The sequence below is a fragment of the Ischnura elegans genome, chromosome 2, assembly GCF_921293095.1.
Source record: "Ischnura elegans chromosome 2, ioIscEleg1.1, whole genome shotgun sequence".
NCBI classification, from domain to species: domain Eukaryota; kingdom Metazoa; phylum Arthropoda; class Insecta; order Odonata; family Coenagrionidae; genus Ischnura; species Ischnura elegans.
This window is the reverse complement of record NC_060247.1, coordinates 104,900,785-104,911,037: the sequence shown is the minus strand read 5'-3', so window position 1 is coordinate 104,911,037 and position 10,253 is coordinate 104,900,785. Positions and strand designations below refer to the sequence as shown.

The following is a 10,253-nucleotide window of genomic DNA, read 5'->3' as shown; positions in this document are numbered from 1 at the left end:
AAATTTTATTATCTGAAGGACAGCGTCACGAAAAATGTACTCAAAATGATGTATCACGGTCTTTTTGAGAGCCTTCTCAGATATGGCCTTACTGTGTGGGGATCATGTGGTGTGACTAATATGAAAAGATTGAAGTCCAACCAAAAAAGGATTTTAAAAATGATTCATCAAACTAACTTTGAGGAAAATGGTGGATATTCAGGTGAATCGTATTTTAAAGACCTTGGTACATTACCACTTGATAAATTGTATCTGTACATATTAATAATTGATAATTATTTTAATAATAGATACAAAAGGAAAAGAAATATTAATAGTAATATCGATTTAAGGGCTTTAGGAATGTATGAGATTCCGCGATGTTATACGCATAAGGGTTGTAGGCAATTGAAAGTTGTTGTACCTAAACTGTTTAATGATTTGAAGAGCGAATTTAAAGAGTTAAAATCTTTGAGTGAAGTAAAAAGAAAAATTAAGGCATGGATATTGTCTGGTTGTTGATAATGGAATGTAACAATATTTTATATATTGATATGCTTAATTGCTATTAAGAATGTTTTTTTATGCATAATTTGTTTGTTAGTGAAATTGTTAATTTAGTAATTTTTACAAGACACAAATTGTAAAGCTTAAATTGGCACCTGCTGACAAGCCAATTTCGGCTTAGCGGGACCAGAATGTTTGTTTTCATTTGAAAATTTACACAGTTGTATAAACATTATTTCTTGTTTGTACATAGTTAAATGAATAAATAAATAAATTATTAAATTAAAAAATTTGACGTCTTCGTCTAACTGTAAGAGATAATTTTATTGCTCTGTTACGGATTTTCCCTTAATATATCTAATCTCAAATTGGTAATAAGAGATCTGGTATTTTGTACTTTTAAAGGAAAATAATTTAAAAAATATTTCATATATTGACTCAATATCCCAGTCCTTCTGCGATGGCCTGTTCATAATTAATAACTCAGAAGCTAATGAAGCTGTTTACTGGTTCCCAGTATAAGTTCAAAGCGTCCTCTTCACGGAAATATTAGTCGCGAGTTACGTCTTCCAGGTGTTGCGAGTATGAAGGCTCATGCAATGTCTATCATATTAATTGTTACCCGACGGATTTCTAAGAGTGAATCTTCTTGGAATATATAATGCTCTTAATTGCCTGAACGATGGAAATCACTAAGGGAACCATTAAGGCTAAGTGATTGGCACTCTCTATTTATTCGCGTTACTAACATGCTATTTTAGGGCATGTTCTCTAGATCATTGGTAGAGATGCGTGAAAACCGAAAATGCGAAATAAATGCAATATGCGCAAATAAATGCGACATAGATGCGATGACCGGACTTTTATGATATTTTAACGCAAATTTGCCTTTCCGGCGGCAAAATTCGTACATTTTGTGCCGAGCGCAGTTTAAATGCTCCGCCGACACTCACCGCTTAAAGCATGTGAGCGACTGGCCAGCTGCTAGTTGGCTGGGACTCTACGTGGCCGCGAACTATAAGTGGGTGGGGGCAAGCTACACCTCCGCCACAATATTACTTATTCCTTAATTTATTATTGTTCTACAACATAATTATTTAAAATATTCTGTATTTTGTCATATAACTGTATTTCACTACATTTTATCGTCATCTACCTCATTATGAAAATAAAAAATAGACGCTACAAAATGCGATAAACTGTTATTGAAAGTGTGATAAAATAAAAATGAAAGTGCAATTTTCGCGTTTCTCTAATCATTCGTCAAAATTTAATCGCGCCATCACTGAATCGAGCTACTGCAGGCGCAAAGCAAGTGGAACGTTGAACCTTAACCATTCGCATGAAATTCTGCCGAAGCTTCATTGGATGGAGTAATATATCATTTTACTCATTGCAGTGAAGTTTTCTCGGGTTTCACACCGGGTCAGGTCCTCCATTTCTCCTTCCAACGTTTCGATGAACAACTCGCCCATCGTTTTCAGGGGTTCAGGAATCCAATACCAATTCCTCAAAGTCTCGGGGTATATATAAGTACATAATTCTCCACCACAATTACGAGATAAACTTGTGAAGGCAAAAGACCCAACCGGGCTAAAAATTGCTGGAGTGTACGCCATACCATGTGAATGCGGAAAAACCTACATTGGAGAGACGGGCCGCACAATTGAGACGAGATTGAAAGAGCATCGCAGACACCTAAGATTAGGACAGCTGGAAAAATCGGCAGGGGCTGAGCACAGCATCCTGGAGAATCATATGATTCACTGGGAAGAAGCGAAGCTGGTCTGTCGATCTAATGGATACTGGGACCGCGTAGTAAAAAAATCTATTCAGATTCGGAAAAACAGAAATAACATCAGCAGAGACTGCGGCTATAATTTAAGCCATGTATGGGACCACCTCCTAAAAATACGAGGGGACTGGCAGCCAATCAGGAGACGCTGAACCGCCCTCAACCTCAGAATTATGTATATATATCCCGAGACTTCGAGGAATTGGTATTGGATTCCTGAATCTCTGAAGACGATGGGCGAGTTGTTCATCGAAACGTTGGAAGGAGAAATGGAGGACCTGACCCGGTGTGAAACCCGAGAAAACTTCACTGCAATTGTTCGCCGGGAAAAAAACCAAAAATTACATTTTACACATTGTTTATTCGAATACAAAAACAATTAATTGAAAATTGTTTAAAAGTAAACGTCTACGGTCTAAAAGTATAGCTACTACGGTCCAAAGAGTGAAGAAGAACACGCAAAAAACTATGAGAACGGTGAAACGATCGTTTTCTTCATCTCGTCACGGGCAAAATATTTGGTTGGCGCCCTTCATTGTTTTTTGATATAGAGAGAACGACACCTTTGCATTACAAGTGGCCTTTTAGAATTAAATTTCACCCAATATTTGATTTTTTAAAACAGCGGAAAGGCAGATATTAATTTCCGAGGAGTAGAAAATTACATGAATATCGAAGTTACGTATGCTATATGGACATAAATATTTTAAAACTTTTCATATAAGGAAATATTGATGTTGTTCCTCTTACTTAAAACCACAAAGACGAAAATCGCACTCTACCAAAATGGCCTCGGTAGAATTTCATACAAATGATTAAAGTTCAGTGTCCATTCGTCATTGCGCCGAAAATAGTTACCTCATTTCTTCACGTTATGTAGGATATACCAGGATCGACGCCACTGCTTTTTGAAAGCACTGAATGAAACAATTAACGTGGTTCGCAGTCACGCGCTCGTGTTCATGGTTATGTACACCAAGGATGAAACTCACCATTAAAAAATCATTTTGCTTAGCAGGCCTCCTCTAAGTAGTCCTTTTGTATTTACCACTCTCTAAGCACTTCTCCCCTAAGGTTATTTCGGACAGTTGAGCATTGAACTCACTCCGAAATAAGCCATATGCACGTGGTATTCACTCATTAAAGTTCATTATAACCCAATGTGGCTTTCTAAGTATCATCAAAAGTGAATACATTTTCAGCTCTATTCGGGAAAGATTTAAACCACGTGCTATTTTGAGCTGTATAGTTTAATGGTGAAATATGTAGCTGCCACAATCAGGGGCGCAGCTAGGAATTAAGGCTTGAGGGGGGGTTTAGGCGCCACTGATACAGGGAAGTCTAAAGGGGTAAGTGCGGGGGCCCTCCCCCAGAAATTGTTTACGTAAATTGTTCAAAATAGTGAGTTTTACGGCTTTCTGCGGGATATTTTTACAAATACTTACACCATTCTATAAGAATTATTAATCCAATTTGGCAAAATGAATTAAACTGAAAAACATTTCTGAGCTCTGGGGGAGAGGTGATCCCTAAAACCCTCCTCGCTGCGTCACTGGCCACAATAGTCATGGTTGATTAGACAACTTTCACTTGTTTAAAATGAGACGCCAGCAGCTCGATTCTGTAAATGTGATATGGCCGTCACAAGCGGATTTCGTCAATGTATTCACGGCTTTGACGCTGGAGCGATTCTGAAACTTTTTAGTGACGTCCGGTGACGTCACTCTCACAGCCGCGTCCGTGGAAGTATTCACGCCGAAGAGGGCCCGTGGTAGCTTCGTCGCGGCAATGCGCTCTAATTTTTCATTATGAATTTACGCTGTGATTGATAATTAATAGCACATTATTAATTAATTACGATGGTGGCTATTTCATATTGTCACTTCCCTTAAGTAATATGTATTAAAAACAAATAAAAGAAATGCGTAAAGTTAAATTTACATTCGCGTCGTATTTAAATTGATTGGCCTTCATTGCGATTGAAGTTGGTGGTAAGTTAAACCTTGCGCTGAGGGTTTGACAATTATCTTATATTTGTGCATCTTCTAGAATGTACAAGTAAAATACTCACAACTTAATGTTCATAATAATTTGGAGTAGAACCAACGGTAAAAGTATCGTGCGGTATTGAATGTTAACAGATTTATTTAATATTTGTTGCGTAAGTTCAAGCCTTCGATTTGTTTTTATTAACGAGAATGGAGGCTCTTTACATACCTCCGCTACTGTTGCATGAGCACCAATGTCGACGGAGGCAATAGATGCACATACTTCGGCGGCAGATACGCGATATCAACAATCCCTTCGAGACGTGAGATTGGCGATGGATCACTGAGTTCACACCACGATTAATTCGTAGACGTTTAGATGGCTTGCCGGGGCATACTTTAGTGCGTTAAGATAAACATTGATCATCTATTCCATCTCTTCCATGCATTATTGCTGCCGTTCAGTAACACAACCAACATGATTCGTTTTTCTGTTGACATTATAGAAATACTAAGACATGTAAACATCTCGTCCTCTAGCAGAAACTGTTGATAATCTACTCGTATTCGCGCCAGAAACATTTTCATCAGTATAAATCGTGAATAGTGGCATGTGCTTGCATAATCAGACATATATGTATACGCACCACAGCGCATTTAAAATTATGTACTGAAATGATGAGAACAGCTCAAACGCATACGAGAATGAACCATTATTAAATAATAAAATAACACTTGTTCTCATTCCGCGTAAGAATTAGCTCCATATTATGAGGAAATTAGAGCTAATTGTGCAATTACGAGCCCGCTACGTGATAACTGACTTTGATACGCAGCACTTGACAACATATAAAAGAGGTAATGTACAGTTTATAGCTATAAACTAATTAAAAAACCGTAACTTATCATTGATAGGTACTTTTAAAAGAAAAGGCCTCACTCAAAATTGAGTAAAGAAGTATTATTTACTTTGGGAGTGAATATTCCACGGCATTGTATATGTTTCTCTATGGTAACTGAATGAACTGAAGTTGCAGTTGGCCGCTGAAGTAAGTTTGTATCGGAGATTCTGATTCGTTCCTCGCGTCCGCACAGCTACCAACATAAGAAACTGAAGTGATCGTTCGCAATCCGTCAAACATCTCACGACACAGGCTTACAGGATCGCTTGAACGTCTTTCACGGTGAGAGGCGTGAGAACTCCACTGTGGTTCGAACCACGCGAAGCACAGGTATGACATTTACAGAATCGAGCTGCTGGGAATATAACTTCTCCCAGATGCAGGTCTGGGTTAAAATTTATAACCGGGATTCGAACCCGGAACCAATCAATTAACGGGAACAAACCTAATGTAGTGGTCAAAATGCTGGGAAGTGGATAATAAAGACGAATTTTTATATTTTGAAACGCTAAATTTCCATCACCAAATTTTTATTTAACATGGGAGAAAATTAACATCGGTTCAATAATGAGCCGCCACAAAGCTTACTTTTTGCGACAAAACTTTACAGGACATATAATGGCAGCGCTGAATGGGAGAAAAATATTAAAATAAGAGAATTAAGCAGAGTGCGGTTTTAATCCAAGGAAAAAGGATCTTATCATATCTTTAACAAATAATTGTGAAGTAGCTAGTTCATGGTCATTTACTCCCAGTCCTTGCTTGCCTTATGGTATTTCAAAAAAATGCTCTATTAAATCATACTCCAAACTTAGCTACTGAACTTTGGAGATTAAAGTTTGCTTTTCAATACATTGGGAATATGTTTTTATGTAATAGTCCAGATTTTGGCGGCTATCGACTTAAAAATATGGCGGCATATATCGATTCATTGAAAGAATATATCGGATATGAGGGTATATTGATTTATGCCACACATCTTTACTTAAGGTAACTTCACGATTTACCTTAAATTCGTTGTAAAATATTTTCGATTGCCTGCATTCTTGAGTTGATATTTCCGAGATTTTGTTTCTTCTACGGGGCATATTCATTTTACCCTTTTCTAGGATGTATTGTTCCATTCTGAGAATGAGTTGGAAGACAGGGCATACTGTGTCTCTTGATTAAAGATTTCGCGGCTCATGGTGATTAAAGAGAATGGTGATTCCCTTGAGGAAGTGGCCAGCGGTCGGTCACGAAACGTCGGAGCAATTCCGATACATCACGCGGCATACACCCGTATATCACTCTTTAATCAGGGTATACTGTGGTTGTATCTTCGATATACGACGCTTTTTTTTTTAAACATGTGACTCAGTGGCGCCGACTCCATGGGGCTTGAGGGGTCCGAGCCCCCTCAAAAATTCGTTATGGGTGTGAGGAAAAATGTGTCAGGCTTGCTGATTTTCCCCGGAGTGTCCAACTGTCCATACATCGAGATTCGAGTTATCAGGGCTCTAATGTTGATCATATGACTCTTCTAAAATGCTTAAAAACTTAAAACTCACTACTTTTAATATTTCACGGGGCAAGATTCCCGGTTTGGCCCCCCCAATATTTTTTGTAAGTCGGCACCCCTGATGTGACTTGACATTAGGAGAATGACATACCTTACATAGTAGCTGCGTCAAGTGCATCAGAGAATTATCTCATAGTATGGAAATACGAGTCAAAAAAAGTAGATGGTTTTGTGAAAAATACTTTGAGAGATGCAGGAGCGGGATCTGCAGGATGTGGAGCTACAGTTAGGAATGAGGAGAATGTGGGGCGTGGGAGGTTTTTCCGCGACTCGGAGGAATCCTTTAAGCCTTAAAAAGTTTAAGAGCTTAAGCTTATGACGTGGTCGGAAAGATGTCTTAGCCACGGGATCACTGCCAACAACAGTCTCTTCCGACGGTTCATATTCAGGATGAATCCACGAATGAGAAACCCTGTTTTTTTTGGATGGGAACCGAAATGTGGGAGCAGTAGTCGCTGCTTGAGCGATCCTGGACAAAAACGTCTAAGTTTTTCCTGACGTTTTCATTTGAGCAGCGCATTCTCGGAAAAGGAATCGTTGGGGTGTTCGCCATTCAGGAGTTATTCTGACAAAATTCTGCTTCTAAAACGGAAGAAGCGCCTGACACTCGAGAATATACCAACAGGGAAATATACAAAACATCTCCGCTATCAATTTTAAGTAATGTTTGCAAGTATAACGTGGGTAATTTTTTTTGGAGTTTCATCGTTATTTCAACGCTGACTAGGAGCATGGAGTGTTGGTCTTTAAGAATTAAATGCAAACTTTTTTTTAAAGATAGTAATTTGTAAAAATATTGTCATAACCTTTCGTACCTATGTTTATCAAATTAATGTAATGATATTCATTAAAGCTCTGAATAAGGTATAAACATATATTGAACCGTTTGCGTTGGCTAAATATCTTGAATTTAATTCTTAAAGACCTACACAACAAGATGATAACCAGCGTTCAAAATTCAGGCCAAGAAAACAAAAAAACCCAATTCATTATTTTATATATTTTTACAAGCCAGAGCAATAGCTGCTTGCTCCTTTCAGGATATCGTAGTAATTTAAGACGCTGAGTGGGGCTTTGTAACTTGGTTATGCGTCAGGGGCAGTGGTTTTCTGAATTTATTTCGTAATGAGTTCACATGTGACTTATATAAAATATAATATTTCATAAACATTCTTTTTATGAGAAAATCTATATATTTACAGTGCCAGTGTCTTTGATGCAGAGATTTTTCAAAATGCGATGTAGAAAATTGAGAATAATATCACGAAGAGATCGATTATTGGTCAAATAATCGCAAAAGAAGGGCACTTCAATAATTATCTAATTTACTTTCCTCACCTTGGTGTTGCTTCATTTTACTTTAGTGTAAAGGTTGATGACCACTCGAAACTGAGAATAAAATACGAAGGCTGATAAAGAAATAATCTGAGTTGAAAACTGGTCCGATAAATAAAAAAGTGGAAAGGAAAAAAAGGGAGCCTTTTTTTTATGACGTGAGTAACTGTGGATGGCTTTGGTTGGTATTTTCACTAGATCCGTCGGTTTCTTTTGTTTAAGGTTGAGAGGAGCTGGTATATATGAGCACCTCAGTTTATATGCCGTCAAAGAGTAATTATAGAACAAATAGGATTAAATTTTTACACGGTTAGCAATAATACGGATATTTAGGTGAATTTGGCAATGGAAATAGAGAAATTATTGATTAATTTTTTCAATCGGGGATTAAACGCGGGGAAAATATGGGATATGACAATTAATAACGCTTGGTTGAGAACAAAAGTTGAGTTTTTCTTATCCCCGTGAATATTAGCGGTGTATTCTATAAATCAAGCTGTGTCAGTACGATGAAAATGTATCCTCGGAAAACATTGAAGCTTGTAAAATATTGATTACTCACCTCCTCTTTGTTCGGAATCGCACTGTGAAATTGAAACGCTCGAATAAATATTGAGAACTCACTCCAACCCAATTCAAAATCCAATAATAGCTTATTGTCATAAAAATGGTTTTACATTGAATTTGCAATATTAATGACAATATTATATCCTTGAAGCCCAAGCGGAAGCAGTGCTCTCGTTTTTTCTAGATGAAGCTGCAATTCAATTTTTTTACCATAGCAGTGGCAAAACAGAAAATTGTTTGGTGGAATGAAATCAATATGAAACATTCACCAAAGCGTTGGCAGGAACAGATGCAACACTGAACTTCATATCAAAATATTGCTGAAATTTGAATTGATTCGGGATTGAATTTTTTTGGCTTGTAAAGCATGTCATGAATTCTAGTTGCCAATCGCCAATGGACATCGACTAGAATTTGAACACACGGATTTACTTTACATTGTTATCTCTTACACGAGCCGTAACTGGTTGAAGTTATAATTTCAATAATTCCAGGAAAAAATAGTCATCCCTGGTGGGGTTCGAACCCACGACCTTTGGATTAGAAGTCCAACGCGCTATCCTCTGCGCCACAGGGACTTATTGATTGGGGCGCGCTGCTGGTAGAACAGACGAAACGGAGGAAAGACGCAGCAAAGGCATAGGATTGAATCAAGGCAATATCTATGTCATGCACTTACGTATTTTTACGCTATTTCCATGGCGGGTTTCATTTATATTGGTCTGAAATATTTATAATTTCATTTGGTAGGGTGCTGATGAAGAGAGTACTTATAATTTTTGCTCGTAAGAAAATGCCTTTGGCGGCGAAAATGTAATGGCACGGTCAGATTATGAGATGTTAGGTAACGCGGGGGCATTCGGCGAATTGACTTGAGGATACCGTCCTGGCGAGGTAGAAGGTATTAGGGGATTATGGTAAATGAGAAGGAACCCTAAGTAGGAGGATAGGGATAGATCTTAGAGAGTATCGTGGTTCTATGTCTCCTCCTATTACTTCCACGTCTATATAGATGCTGTTGATGCCTGTGTAGTGAGAGATAGTCATGAAGCCAGCTGTTTGGAGAAAGATGAGGTATAATGGAGAACTAAAATGAGGTGATGAGATATGTATTAGTATCTATATGTTTGTAAAATGATTTCTTGATGTGGTTATTTGTTCTAATTTCGAATCAACTTCGTCATTGGAGAAGTATTTTGGATTAATAGGTGGGGAGAAAGGCCAATTGCTACATTTAAGTACTGAAAAAATTATTATTTCTTCTGAACGTCATTCAAGCCATTAATTTTTATCAGGACACGTCTATGGATTTCTGGAAGTCCAATTCGATCCTCTGTATTGCATGTTTACTCGATATTCAATTAGTGCCAAGTGAAACTGTTTGAGAATTTGGAGAGCTACACAATAGGAAGAAATTTCGCCGTAACGGTGAGGTATTTTTAAGTGAAATTAATGACCTAATAATGAGTACCGAAGTGCTAACGCTAGGGTACCTGTGGTGGCATGGTCAAGGGACCCTAAAGACGACTTCTACCCTTAAATTGTGAAATAAAAATTTACGAAAGTTGTTTTAACCAATCAAACCAAACAATCTACTTTACATTTTAAAGCAAAAATGC

The 10,253-nt window shown here is 37.7% G+C and overlaps 1 non-coding gene across 1 annotated transcript; it reads right to left on the bottom strand.

Annotated features, from left to right (window-relative positions):
* Window positions 1–9,139: 9,139 nt before the first annotated feature.
* On the bottom strand, window positions 9,140–9,212 carry Trnar-ucu. The gene has a single exon. It is a non-coding gene; the product is annotated as a tRNA-Arg (tRNA).
* Between the last annotated feature and the right edge of the window lie 1,041 nt (window positions 9,213–10,253).